General features: G+C 42.3%; 1 long non-coding RNA gene across 7 annotated transcripts in view; it reads left to right on the forward strand.

The window, feature by feature from the left end:
- Positions 1 to 13,866, forward strand: part of LOC309638851 — a 192,258-nt gene that overhangs the window by 98,638 nt on the left and 79,754 nt on the right. For 3 of the 7 annotated variants that reach the window (XR_014251344.1, XR_014251345.1, XR_014251346.1), the window contains exon 3: positions 3,455 to 3,556. This is a non-coding gene — a long non-coding RNA (uncharacterized lncRNA). The other 4 variants (XR_014251348.1, XR_014251350.1, XR_014251347.1 and 1 more) reach the window with 3 other exon arrangements.

Here is a 13,866-nt window from a genome sequence, read left to right on the forward strand (position 1 = left end):
GACAAAGCAAATGCGGTAAAGGCAAATGTTAACATTTGGGGAATCCGGGTGAAGCTATCATGGGAATTTTTTGTTCTATTTCAACTTTTCTCTAAGTCTGGAATTATTTAAAAATAAAAATAAATACCACTCAAATCCCTTAGGACCAAGCACTTGTGGCCCGTTTTCCCAATAGCTGATAAAATGTCATTTTGTGCCAGCAAAGTGTCAGCTTCGACTTTCTCCTGAAGCTTACTCCATTCCTTTCCCAAGTCCCACTTGTTCCTCTTCCAGCTGCTTGGCGTTTGTCAGCCCTGGCCTTGTCCCAGGCTGTGAAGGCCCCCCCGACCAGGCCTTCCCATGGTGCCCACGTGGACAGCCCCCTGGGACGCAGCCTCTGCTGGTCTGTGTGGGGCTGGGGCATCTGCAGTCTAGCTCAGGAAGCCAGGTGTTGTCCTGGCATCTTCTGGCACCATGGCGACCGGGGGCTGCCCTGGGCTGCTGGATGGGAGGAGGAACTCTGCTCCACTAAGGATCTAAATATAACATTGAGGGAAGGAGGTGAGAGGGAAGTGGGGGGAACATCTTAGCTTTTCCTTCCTTTCCAGGAACAACCTTTAGAAATATTTTAAAGAGCTTTTCTTCCTCATCATTACTATCAGATGTATGTTCTCCTGGGTTTCTTGGTAGTTCAAAAGAATTAATCTTTCCCTACTAGACTTCACAATATCCCCTGTCCCCTACACACACACACACACACACACACACACACACACACACTCACACACTGAGAATGGCTCCCTACACAAGACTTCCCTGGGAGCCCATCTCAGCCTTATATTACTCAGCACCCAAATTCTTTAGCTTTATTGTTGCTCCCCTGGGGATTTGATCCCAGCAAATCCTTCACCTCCAGAAAGAGAGAAGGAAACTAAACAGCAACGGTTCAGTGTACATCTGGGTACAGTCACCGGTCAGCAGCACTTAGCAGGGCGCCAGGTGTGGGCAGAACAATGCGGGTTTTCCGGGAAGTTATAAGTGCCCAGGGTAAAGTATCTGTGTCTGATTCTGTCAGACACATCGTAAAGCCTTGGAACTTACGTGCTGATGGTAAATGTCCTTCACAGTTAGTTGTCTCTCCTTAGGGTTTTCAACAGGGCATTCATTGAAGGTAGGAAAAAATATACACTGACGTCCCTGAAGGGAAATAAATGGAACACTTCAGACGTGCTGCCAGACGGTGTGGTCATCATGCCACTGTCCTACATGGATTGATTTGGGCAGTGATGCAGAACCGCCAGGAGCCAGCCCTCGGATACCCATGATGAGAGCTTCAGCGGGTCACCGTCTGGACGAGGTTTGGCTTGAGATGGAATTGGGTGGCACCGAAGGGAGTTGGAGGGATGGTCGAGTCTGGGAACCAGCTAAGTCATGAGGTGAAGCCTATGGCTGGGGGCTGCTTGGTCTGTAGCAGAGACGAGGGGCTCACACACCACGCACGTGACATGCCATCTACTTTGGAAAGTAGAAGGAAGACACCAAGGGGCCAGAGATGTCACAGGGAATTTATGAGGGCCGTTGTTTTGAAGGGACCTTTCAAGAAAATGCTTTTCCTTGAAATGCTGAGCTCACTTAGAGCTGTGAGTGAGGACTAGCAGGGCCCTCTGCCCCGGAGGATGGTGGGGGATGGTGACGGACACCCCACTTGGAGGTAGCCAGCTGCAGTGGACTTGGGTGAAGAAATGCTGGGAAAGAATTTGGTTCCTCCTAAGGAGCAACCGGGTGGGACTGATGGATGATTAGTACTACACGACTTAGTGTGATGCGTTCTCAGGACACTGTCCAAATCTCTTCTTGATTTGGGTTTGTGTGGATCTCTATCCTGACTATTCATTACAGAAAGATGGGTTGTTTCAAAGCCTGACTCAGAAAGCTGCTGGGGTATGCATCTGAACCACTGGACATCATAAAATCCCATCTTGGTGCCAACAGAAGAAGACGCTTTCAGAGACTGCGATGAAGTTTCACTTTGAAACCTTGTTTTGAAATCCCTGGGGAATGATAGATCATCTCAGGGCAAAATGGAAAAACTGCTAGTGTAGCTAGCTAGTAAGCTACATTTTGTTCTCAAACTTTGGGACCAAGGTTTTCCTGGTAAGCAACTTGGTTATCCCCAAAGAGAGGTCAAGCATTTATCCAAACTGCAAAAATATCAAGAAAGCAGGAAACAAAGTGAGTTTAACTTAAAAATATTTCACAACGTTCAAATAATCTGTCATATGTTTTCTCACGTCACCCTCACAACAGTCTTTAACAAATGTGTACTGTCTTTCAACAAATATTTCTGAATGCCTCATAGGCTTTGTAACTTGGGATAACATGGGGGAACAGACAGACATGGTCTCTGCTCTCACAAATTTAGCCTGTCCTAAAGAAGAATACAATAATTATAAATGCTACTTAATTCCAAGGTGGAATAGCAATCTCTTTCTTCAATTTTACTGAGGGAAAAACTGAGGCTTACTGAGGTTCAGGGATAATTCTTCATGTCCAGAACTAAAAGAAAAAGCTATTGCCTTTTCTATTCTGTCATTCTGTTTCTTAGGGCATATAGCTTCAATTTGACTATTTTATTAGATAACATTTCTTTGTCACACAAAAAGTAAGTTCAGGAGAAAATTTGCAGTGTAAAAATAACTAATATTATAGGAATTTATTAAATCTAGACAATTTTCTCCACCTATTCTATTTCTGGCCTATTTTTGTTGTATTAGTAATTTCTGATAAAATATCAAGAGTTCTCGCTTCCATTACATACAATTGCAGTGGCACTAAAACCTGCAGAAGCCACGGCTAAATATAACTTTGCAAATCTATCCTTTTCTACCACATGTTGCCAGTCCCCAGAGTATCCTTACAGAGAAGATTCACAAAAGTAGATTGTTTTACTCCTTTCTGGCTGCTCAGTGCCTAGAACGATGCCTAACACATAGTCGCTAGATAAATGTTGAATAAATGAATGATTGGTCTCTCTGTTGTTTTAAGAAAAGAAAGCCCTATGTTTTCCTTCTTTCTTCAGACAGAACATGATCTTGAATTTCAGGAACTGCCCTGATTATTCACTTGAACCTACACAACCTATAAAAACCAATGTCAAGGTGAAATTGTCTTAATCCTATACATAAAATTTCAATTAGCCAAGCTAATTAAGGAGGAATGATTTCCAAATAATTCCAGAAGTTAATAGTAACAGAACTGTTATAATAGGATATCCCAAAAGATCTTTCCCAAAAGGGATGGTCTAGTTGAGAATGAGTCCAGTTGTATATAAACATACTTGGAATCATCTCAAAGCATGTTTCAACGTGCCTGTTGACTATGTGTTTTTAATATGGATTTTGTTTTCATTCAGAATATAGAGTCGATATTTTCTGTGATGACAAAATTATAATTTTGAACATTTTGTTTCTACTAGGGGAAAATAAAGGTCTGAGTGAAAAGGTAGCAACCAAACAAATAGGAGTGTGGAAGGGGAAGAGTTCCAACAGGAGTCGGACAAGATCACTTCGGGCAGAAGGTAATTGAGTATGTTTTGTGGCCTTTCCAAGGAGTCTGTGCTTCAAAGTTGTTTTGCGTCATTGTGCCATGAATGTTTGAGCATGTACATGGAACCCTAAATTATCACCACCTGGCTTCGGTCCACCCAGTGGCACATTCCTCTTGTCCAATGATGCCTTAGCTCATGGTGTACGGTTGAGTCACTAGGAAATCCAGAAAAAGGATGGGATCAAGTCCCATGCATACAGTGATTGGCCAGCCCTTGTAGCATCAGACTCTGGTTAGTTCCACTCCTGGATCCCTTTACTACATGGATGGTGACTTAAGACATTTGATGATGTTGAAGCATCATGTTTTCTGTTCCTTCTAAATCCAAGAATTTGTTCCACCATCAGAAGGGTATGCTTGATGAAAGATGGGTCAGAGTCATCTGAAATGACAGGCTGTATTTAGCAGAATAATCTTGTCTTCTTTTATTTATTGCCCAAAGAACTGAATGTTCATGGGAAAGAATTTTTAGGCATCCTAGTATTTGTTTTTGGAATGTATTTTTCTACATATGGTAGCATGCAGCATCTGCATGATGGATGGTAGACAGAAATTTTTTACTGCAATCCTTCATTACAAATAGGAGAAAACTGGAGGACAGAGAGCCTCAGTAACTTATTCAAGGTAATCAGATTTGTTAGTAGCCAAAGCTAAAACCCAGGACTCAAGATTCCCCGTATTTCACAGATGATTTCATAAGAACATGCAGACATTCCAAATCAGATTCCTCCCTCTCTCCCAAGCTCATTCTTGACTTGAGTATCATTTGTTTTTCTGGAACTAATTACAAATTTGCAGTTTAGGCACCAAGCCAAGCCCAACTATTATGGCTTCAGGCTCTGTCAGGGTAAATATAAGCAGAGATGTTCTGACTCTGCTCTGTGACGCCTCTTCAAGGGTCACAATGCAGATGTGTGCTCATGTGAGCGTGTGGTTGTACGGATAGGGACGGGGCATCCTCTAACTATGACAAGATTACTTCCTTCTTTACCTACTTACCTATTGGTAAGATTTTGTTTAAAAAACAACAAAAAATGTCTGTGGTATCAGACATTCCTGTCACACACATCAGCATGTCCCGTAGATACTTTCTCCTGAATCCCAGAAGAAAACATTATATTTTAATTGTAAATTATTCTTTATGGTATAGGGTCTATATTACTGAGACTTCAGTAACTTTGGGCTTTTTAGTCCACAGGTTCCTTACATTACGTAGTGGTGGGTTTTTATTTGTTCACTTACTTGCTTGTGCGTTGAATGATCAACAAGGCTAACAGACATTTTATATACAGATTCATTTTATCGTTTATGTGTTACCGAAAATCCAAACTTTACGACAGAGCGATATGTTAATGCAGAGAATTTATTAGTTGAGGCCACAAGCCTGGATCCTTCCGAAAGAACACATCAGATAAAGCCACATCAGGATATTACTTTTGATAATAAATGTACAGACCGGACCATCGCTATGCCCATCTGTAAAGCTGGGTGGGATATTGTGGGCATCCCCCCCTCCATCCTTCCACACCCTCAACACATTTTTTGGCCTGAAAGCACATCCTGACTTGGTGGAATAGAAAATATGGAAAGTGTCAGGACTGAAGCTGCACATTCAGATAAAAATGCCTTGGTGTGTGTAGCTTATTCTTAGGTAAATAATATACCTGAAGGTATCTGAAAATTATCTTTTTTTCATAAACATATGGTTTTGTTGGCTCTGCCTCAAGGCAAACAACCATGCGAGAGATAGTACAGAGTTCTTATTAGATGATTCGCTGTAACAAGATAGACTAATTAGCTCTTTCCTAAGAGTTCGGTTTGATGTTGGAGAGCCCGTGAGAGCCGTGGAAGCTGAGGGGAGAGAGGGATGTCACTGAGGACGGATGCCAAACAGAACTGGGTGGTGACACGAAGGGAGAGATGCTGAAGACAAACTAAGCCATGTTCTGCGTTATAAAGACAGATGGCCAAGAGGCGCATGAAGAGCTGCTCAACGTCACTAATTATTAGAGAAATGCAAGTCAAAACTACAATGCGGTATCACCTCATACTGGTTAGAATGGGCATCATCAGAATATCGACAAACGATAAATGCTGGAGAGGGTGTGGAGAAAAGGGAACCCTCTTGCACTATTGGTGGGAATGTAAATTGATACAGCCACCATGGAGAACAGTATGGAAGTTCCTTAAAAAACTAAAAATAGAACTACCATATGACCCAGCAATCCCACTACTGGGCATATACCCAGAGAAAACCATAATTCAAAAAGACACACGCACCCCAGTGTTCATTGCAGCACTATTTACAATAGCCAGGACATGGAAGCAACCTAAATGTCCAATGACAGATGAATGGATAAAGAAGACATGGTGCATATATACAATGGAATATTAGCCATAAAAAGGAACGAAATTGGGTCATTTGTAGAGACTGGATGGACCTAGAGACTGTCATACAGAGTGATGTAAGTCAGAAAGAGAAAAACAAATATCGTATATTAACGCATATATGTGGAATCTAGAAAAATGGTACAGATAAACCGGTTAGCAAGGCAGAAATAGAAACACAGATGTAGGGAACAAATGTATGGACACCAAGAGGGGAAAGCGGGGGCGGGGAGTGAGATGAATTGGGAGATTGGGATTGACATATATACACTACTATGTATAAAATAGATAACTAATAAGAAAAAAAAAGAGGCATAAAGAGCTAAAATTTGGAATCTGAAACCATTTCGTTCTTGACTTGCTCACTTGCAAATAACCCAATAAAAACGTATAGGCTTCTTAAAGGCAAAGATTGTGTCTTACCAATTTCTGCATGTCAAGTGCTTAATATAGAACCAAGCACATCGTTACCACTCCTTAAATGTTTATTGTTTTTAAGTAAATGAATGAATGCTTAATGTACGTATATATATGTTTCTCTACCAGAGAAAAAGATTTCCTTTTTTTTTAGGTTGATGCATTCCATGGTATTACATATGAAATGAGATGCCCTTTTAATCTGCTCTGCATGAAACTGACCATTCTGAACAAAGAAATTGGCCTTCTCTGAATTCTGATGCTCTTAGAAATTGAGATAAATATTTAACCATCCCTCTCTGTGCCCTTGTGGATCTGTGTGGAATCCTTGAGCCAGCTAATTGAACATTAAATGTATAAGTTAAACTACTCACCTCTCAGTAACAGAGGAGGATAAAGTTAGTATAAAAAGAACATTCTTCTTTCTCACCTGTAAACATAAAGCAAAACAAAAATCTGCAAGCGTATTTTGAGATAGGTTTATGAGGAGCTTTGACATATGCATATGAATTTGATGATGAAGTTCTGACGTTTGTACAACTACACACTCATAAAGTTGTATCAGAAACTCTTTAAAAAACCACGACCATACATACATTTTGCTGTTTTTCTGGAAAAAAAAGTAGGTACTCCCAATCCATGGAGTTTCCATTCACAGAAAAAGCTGTCAGGAAAGAAAAAGTCAGCCATAGAAAGGCATTCTATTAGGGAAATGAACCAAATCAGAAAAGGAGAACACTATTTGCAATTTAACCAGCCAAGTTAAACATGACACGATTAGAGCCAATCTTTGGGGACCAAGTTAGTGGTAATTGTGCCTTATTTAACTTGGCCAATTAAAGGCTGAACTCTTTTCTAAATTGGCTATTTTCAAAGCAATCACACCTTTGCACTCAGAATTTTTTTCAGCTTGCCATTTTTAATTTAGTATTTGACTGCTTAATGGATGTATGTGTACATGGACCCATGACTAAATATTTGCACATAATACAAAATTAATATGCATTTGTATTGGGCAGAATGAAGGGTTTCTTATTATAATAGGCTTTTTTACCAGATCAGGGTCATATATGTTTTTACATGTCCAATAATTTCCAACATCTGAAGAAAGTATCTAAGCTGTGAAATATATTGCCTAAGGGAAGATTCCTAGAAAATAACTATTATAACTTGGGAAAAAAAATAACCTAAGGAATGAGGGTTTCAATATGTAGAAAAAGTAGAGACGAGGACAAAGTGTTGGTTTTTCTACCATCTATAAGTGCATCTTCATTTACTTTGTCACCACGAGTCAGTTAATATTTATTGAATGCTCATTCTGTGCAGAGAACTGCTCTTGACCAGATGATTCCAACCAAAGCCCCAGAAATTATCCCTGACTCAAGAAGCATCTACTCTTAAAAAAAAAAGGAAGAAAAGACCCAAATTGTGTGGAAGCATAAATACAAAGACTGAAAGCTCGAATCAGCTTCTCAGCTTTCTACACTGGAATAAAAGTATTCATATACGTTAGTGTTAAGACTCAAGACTCAGAAAAGGAGAAAAGAAAACAGTTGAGGGGAGGAGGTCCTCATAGCTCTATGAATTGAGACTGACGGAATCAGTCAAAAAAAGTTTTTCTGGGGAAATCTAGTGGAATAAGCCCTGGAAGAAGAGTGAGAGGCTCTGAAACGAAAGTAAATGATGGAAAGTCAGCTTTGTAGGAAAAAACACGGTAGGTGCTCTACACTAAAACAAACCTATCTTCCCCATGCCTTTAGGAATTAACGACATATGTGTTTTTACATAAAGTGTGGATCCAAATACGTAGACTAGAGTAGACTTGACTTTTCAAGATCTAAAACCATTTTCTGCCTAACAGAATGAGTAGTTGCTGAAGAATTTCAATACCATGTTGGATGCATTATGGTTAATTTTACAGCCAGCTTTTCTACACACACTTTCCGTTCTTTGTGGAGACGGAAACCTTAACGCTGTCACCTGTTTTGATCAAGAGAAGAAACTGATTACAAAGAGAGGTAATCAAGTGCAGGGTAAAGTTAGGGCAGAAGTAAAATGAAAATCCGTACCCTGAGGCCACGTGGTGGGGCTTGGTGAGGTGAGCTGGAAGGAGCCCTGGATCCTTGGCTTCTAGAAAAAAGAGCTCAAGGCTCTTTCCTTGCTTCCCTCGGGTTGGGGGTGGGGTGGAGAGAACTTCACCCCCCAAAGGAGGTGTTGCTGTCTTTGGTCACATTTTGTGACACTTGATTGGCTGACATGGTGGTGGGTGTAGTGGCTGGAGGCGTCACGTGTTAAAAGATGGGTCTGTCCCCCGTTCAGCTCCTCTGACATGATCCCTCTCTTACTATCGATTTTAGATGCTCTTTCTTCCCACACGGAGTAGACTCCTGGCTGGCTTAAGAAAGCCTGGGGCCAAAGACCTAGGCCAGCATTGTTCAAGTGTTGGCCAGGGTTCCTGCTTACTCTCTGGCTCTCTCTGGACATTTGAATTGGCCTTTCTTCTCTTCATAGTGATACAGTCTGAAGGCTTATGTTTGGGGAAAAGAACAAAGGACAGCAGGCCTCTGTCTGGTATGATCCTAGGTAGAGCTCACTGAGACAGGATCTGGTCCAGCCCTTAGAGGTGCACTGTAGTTTAGAGGCTGAAATCCCAGCTAAAAACAAAGTGTCAGGGGCTTCCCTGGTGGCGCAGTGGTTGAGAGTCTGCCTGCCGATGCAGGGGACACAGGTTCGAGCCCTGGTCTGGGAAGATCCCACATGCCGCAGAGCAACTGGGCCCGTGAGTCACAATTACTGAGCCTGCGCGTCTGGAGCCTGTGCTCCGCAACGGGAGAGGCCGCAATGGTGAGAGGCCCGCGCACCGCGATGAAGAGTGGCCCCCACTTGCCACAACTAGAGAAAGCCCTCGCAGAGAAATGAAGACCCAACACAGCCATAAAATAAAATAAATAAATTAATTAAAAAAAAAAAAAAAGCTAAGGATGTACCTCATATCTTATTAAAAAAAAAAAAGTGTCGTTTAACTTTGCATATCATTTCTCTATGCACGTATTTATTTTGGGGGCCTTGTGGAGAGGTAAGTCTACTTGAGGACAGAATTTGCATATTCTAAAATGCAAACACTATCAACGTACTCCAGTAAACTATCATGATGATCATCTTTAATGTCACTCCAATCTATAATCTCTAACAGGCATGGGCTCTACAAGTGTCTCCTACACCCTGCTGTGCAATCTTGAGTGAGGTGTTTTTCCAAAAGATTTTATTTTCAAAGTTAAAGCTCAATGGTTGGTTAAAAAAGAACCTTGGCCTGATACCATATGACATAGCACTTAACATTTATTTTTGGAGACATAGATTGAGCCCTGACTGCACGTAAGGTATTGTGAAGAGTGTTGAGTTACCAAAATCAACAAGTCATGGCTTCAGCCCTCAACCTGGGGAGAGGTAGATCAGTTTAAAAATGGTCCCTGGGACTTCCCTGATGGTCCAGTGGTTAAGACTTTGCCTTCCAGTGCAGGGGGTGCGGGTTCAATCCCCGGTCGGGGAGCTAAGGTCCCACATGCCTCGCAGCCAAAAACCCAAAACATAAAACAGAGACAATATTGTAACAAATTCAATAAAGACTTTAAAAATGGTCCAAAACAAAAACTGGTCCCTAAAAACAATCGTAAACAGATATACATGAGACAGTCAATACAAGAGACAGCATAGAGACGGAGATCATGAGTTGGTTGAAAAGAGATTCTCTATAAGAGAATGAACTTTGTGACCAGTAAAGGGAAACACTGAAGAAAGGAAAACACAGTGGAGAAAAGAAAAGATAATGGCACATAAAGGGAAATGATGTCAAATAAACGAAAGTATTGCCCTTTAAATCTGTCCATTCCGTTAAGAATTTGAGTGGAGTAATCATAAGAAGAGTACAGTAATTTTGTCTTTTTATTCTGATGCATTGACATCTTGGGCCATGCTGATCCTGGAGAGCCTGCCCCTCCCAGGACTAGCTAATTCCTAGAGATAGTAAAGGACTTTCCTGCCAGCTCACCTTTCATATGCAAACCAGCCACACCCCACACCCCCAGCCATCTCCTTTATGGGGCTCTCACACTCTGGGGCGCTATCCCCTGCCTTAATCACCCCATGGCCAGTGCAATGGATGAAATGTTTGCGTCCCCCCAAAATTTATATGTTGAAATTCTAATCCCAATGTGATGGGATTTGGAGGGGCTTTTGCGAGGTAATTAGGTCATGTGTGTAGAGCTCTCATGAATGGCATGAGTGCCCTCATAAAAAGAGGCCACAGAGTTAGCTTCTTCTCTTCCTGTCAGGTGAGGACACAGTGAGAAGTTGCAGTCTGCTCTCACCAGCACCTGGCTGTGCTGGCATCCCTCATCTCAGACCTCCAGCATCCAGAGCTGTGAGAAAGAAATGCTGTTGTGTAAGCCACCCAGTCTACGGAATTCTTTTATAGCAGCCTGAACTAAGACAGCCAGGTACTAGGCAACTAGGGACAGCCCCTATGCCTCAGAGCCCGCTGAAATCATGCAAACTAGACAATCCAAAGCTTGTTTACCCTGCCTCATGCATTCCTTCCCACAAAAACCACCATAAAGGCTTTGCCCACATTTCCCCTTGCTCTCTCTGCCTCCTGGCAGACCCTGGTGCTTCCCCGTGTGCCCCCACCTGCCCCACCCTGTTTCTTGGGAACTGTGAATAACAAGCTGTCTTTTCAATGGCAGTTATCTCCTGATCTGTTGCCCTCAGCATACCTCAATAATAATAAAACCAACTTTTTAAAGCAGTGAGTTCTATGTCAATGGAAGATTGTAAAAGGCCACCAGGAAAAGAAAACACAAAAAAACTAAAATCTCAGCAGAGAAGAAAGAGTTTAAAAGTGCAGCTGGAGAAAGTGTGGGACAGAGGCCAGGTGGGAGATGCCTGAACAACACGGCCCCGTGTCAGCCACGGTGAGTGGAGGGAAAGACATTTGAAAAATGCATCTTAGGCTTCAGAGGCAAATTCAGCTTGTATACTTCTTTTCCTGCCTTTGTTATACGCGATTTCATGTTAAGCACATTTCTATCCCTAACCTTGCAGTCAGAATGCTGGCAAGAGAGCTGGCAGGCATATTTGCACTGTATTTCAGATATCCCTGAGATTGGTAGGATAAAGAGAGGGTGGTGGTGGGCTGGGGAAGAGGACCCCAGCGGAGGGGAGAAGAATCTGCTGACAATGGAAGCTTCCTGCTACCTGCCCCTCCACTACACTAATGCTGTCTTCATCTACTGAAAAATTAAATCTAAGCACGCTACTCTCCTATTTTAAACACTCAGATGTCCACCGCTACAATGTTTGGCATATAAATGTGTCCACAATTGAGTTGGATCCTACCTTTCCAGTACTTTCACCCAGTGAACCTTATTGAATGTTCAGTGTCATGGAATTTCTCACCACTTCTTGAACAGACCATGCTTTTGTAACCAGTGGAGCGCTAACTCAAGACCAACAGAGAAATGGGAAAGTAATCCGTTATTAAGAGATGGACAAACCCCTGCTTATGAAAAAGGCAGGGCTGTCTGATAACAGCATGATTGGAAAACATGGTTTCCTTTCAGGGCTGAATCTGTCCTCCCTTTCATCCCAAATAGCTGACTTATGGCTTAAATACTCAGGGGCGCTTGAGAGAGAGAAGGATGTGGCTGGACCTGCAGAGCAGATGACAGATCCCCTTAAGTAGCCAGCTGCCTGGGCACAGCTAGTGGCCTTCTCTACCTACTCACTGGCAGAAAGGGGAAGAGAGAGCTAGCAAGACGGCCAGGCTGCCTAAACTGTTGATATTTGCAACAAGGAGGCTGGACATGCAGGAGTCAGGACTTTCCTACATGCCTCTTCTAGCGCAGTCACCCTGCCCAGGGCTAAGGCACGGCTCAGGGAATGTCAAGTTCTGATTCATCGCGATGCAGGAGGCATTTGTATGTATAGTTCTCTTCCTCCAGTCCAAGTCTGGGAAGGATGGAAGTACTTGCTTTGAAACATGAGAAGAAAGAATCCAGAGTTTCTCCATTATCTTTAGTAAGTGCACTCTTCATTTTTTTAAATCTACTTTCCCCACTGGTCTCCTTCAGGACGGGACCACATTATCCATCAATGCTTAACACAGCACGTGGTTAGCAAGAATACATCTCCCTTTAGTGAGCAATAAACAAACGAATAAATGAGTGATGGACAAACCCCAGGCAGCGGGGAGAGAATGTACCTATATAAACTTTTATATTTCTATTATGAAGTCCAAAAAAATAAGCCGTAACAATAAAGATTTCACATATATAATGTTGTTAAATCCTCAAAACAATCCTGGGAAGGGAGATTATTCTCATTTTTTCCTATGAGAAAACTGAGGATCAGAGAGACCATATTAACTACCTAAATGCACACAACTAGTAAGTGACAGCACTGGGACTGAGACCCCAAACCTTCTGGTTCCAAGTAGACAATACCAGAGCTGTCCGACAAGTCTCATGGAGAAACTCATCACAGGAAGATAAGAAGAGAGCTAGAGGGGGAAGAACAGGAGTGTGGTTTTCAGATTTCACTGTGCTTAAGAATGAATGGAGGTTCAATATTCAAAGATACAAGTAATGCCTATGAGTCGCTAAGAAAGTGACACAGAATTCAAAAGAATGAGGGGAGAAGATATGAAGATGTAGTAATAGAGAAAGATTCTCAACCTTTCTAGGAATCAGGGAAATGAAAATTAGATGGATGAGATGTTCTTACATGCAATATTGGTGAAAATTAAGAAGTTTGATAATTTCAAGTGTTGGTGAGACTACGAGGAAATGAAATGGGTACCATTGTACACTCCTGATGGGAGTATAACATTGTGTAGCCACTTAGGAAGACCATTGGCAGTTTCTATGAAAATTTAAAATGCATATTCTTTATGACCCAGCCATGGTCTAGAAGGTGGATTCTGTGTATCTCAGGGGATATGCCAGACTCATTCAGTATCAGGGAAAATACGGTAACTTCTATTTGTGTTCAACTGTACACCATCCTTTTTAATTTCATGTTGAGAATCTATTTTTGTGGAGGGTGCGGTGGAGCACCGCCTCGATGCCCTTTCTAGCTGGTTCCCCAGCTGGCAGGAAGGGTGACTGCCAAAGGCTTATGGCTGAGCGACTCCTAGGGAATTGCCCTCGGCCCAGGGGAGCTGCTTTGCCCAACCTGGTCAGCCTGTGTCCGAAGACTGGTCAAGTTGGGGGTAGAAAGACTAGCCCCTTACCTCAATTCTAAATAGCACTAAGGGGCCATCCAGCCCTGAACTCCAGGGACCAGCTGAGTGCTCGCTGGCAACTGCATTGAGCTCACCTTCTCTCCCTGGTAACGTCCCAGCATGCACAGCTCAGAGCCTTGGTGTCTGTTTCCTGGGGAGCTGACCTAAGGAGGTTGTATAATGCACAAATGAGTACA

The sequence above is a fragment of the Balaenoptera physalus genome, assembly GCF_965194825.1.
Source record: "Balaenoptera physalus genome assembly, chromosome: 11".
Classification (NCBI taxonomy): Eukaryota; Metazoa; Chordata; class Mammalia; order Artiodactyla; family Balaenopteridae; genus Balaenoptera; species Balaenoptera physalus.